Below are 1552 nucleotides of genomic sequence, written 5' to 3' on the forward strand. Positions count from 1 at the left end.
TTGTCAAAAGTGGTTTCTTTGTTAGAGAGGCTTCCTTTAAGCAGGAAAACCTATCAGCTGACTTCAATCTAAAAAAGGTGCAGCTCTAACACCCACTAGTACAGGAATTTTCCCATGAGTGATCCCACCACCCCCACCTATGCTGTCACCTATAAGCTTTGCCAACCTCCCCTTTCCATACCTGTTGAGGTGCAGGCCATGTCTAGTGAAACCCGTCCTGCTGATAGACTCCACCGACACCACTGAAATGTGACTCATGCCTTCTGTCATCAGCGCACCCCCAAGTCTCATGTTATTACGCTTGACGGCTGTATTAAGATGAGGCCGATCGTGACGCTGAAACAGTTCCACGAAATGCACATTCGTGTTGCCAGTCTGAGTGGCTATCTTTTCCAGGTCACCATCTATGTCATACTCCCCATCCCTATCAATACTATTACCAGCCCCACCCACAATCACTACCTGACCCTCTTTAGTAAAATCCCTACATAACCCCCTATGTTAACAGTCACGTGAGCCAATCCTGCATTAGGCTTCACAATGCTGGTGACCTGGTACTCACTCCCCGACACTTCCTGCAACTGCTGGCCTACACCTCTACCTCTACCATGAGAACTACCTAACGGCAGAACCTTCTTCTTTCTCTTAGACTTTGCAACTGTCCTAGCCACCGTAACTGCTGAGGTCTGCTGCATACTTCCTACATCTACAGCTACTAGAGATTCCTCTCCACTAGACTCTGACAGTTGGTCGTATCTATTGCAAACACCAATAGTAAAACTACGTGCGGCAACAAATTATTAAAACGATTACGGACGGTTTACGAAAATGCATTTTCTAGTAATAGGGGTCCTCCTCACACGTACTGTTATAACCGCGCGACTGGGCGGGGCAGATCTGCGTGCGAAACAGAGGCGCTCAGATGTGTGGAGAGGTGGAGAGAAGTCCGGGCCACGGTCCTACCGCGCGCTAGTCGGCTTTCAGGAGTGTCTCGTGCCACTGCCTGCGTGTAAATTGTGAAAAACGCGAGCAGGTGCGGCGTTTGGAGTTTGGTCAGTTCTAATATATTGCGTGGCGTGTGGGCGGCGTGCGCATTAGTTGCAGCATTATTTCGTGCCGAAACCAATCAAGCACGTATTATTATCGCTACTACAGGAGTAGTTATTGTACCTATGAATATGAAAAAAAAAGGAAAACATGGCACTTGGGTTGAAGAGTACAGGTATCGTCACAATCACGCTTCTTTCATTAAATAGCAGAGAGAGAATTACCAAGATGACTATCGGAACTATTTAAGAATGGACAATGAAACATTCGATGTATTACTGGACGTCATCAAGGACAGAATAATCCGGAGGGACACTATGATGAGGAAGAGCATTTTTGCAGAAGACCGTGTTACGGCTACCCTCAGATTTTTAGCAACACGTCGCTCCATGGAAGATTTAAAATTTGTCAAAGGGATTTCTGCATTGTCGCTGTCTAACATCGTTCCAGAGCCATGCAAACCACTTAATGGTGCGCTACAGCCAGAGATAATGAGGACAAACAA

The sequence above is a fragment of the Schistocerca americana genome, chromosome 2 (genome assembly GCF_021461395.2).
Source record: "Schistocerca americana isolate TAMUIC-IGC-003095 chromosome 2, iqSchAmer2.1, whole genome shotgun sequence".
NCBI classification, from domain to species: Eukaryota; Metazoa; Arthropoda; class Insecta; order Orthoptera; family Acrididae; genus Schistocerca; species Schistocerca americana.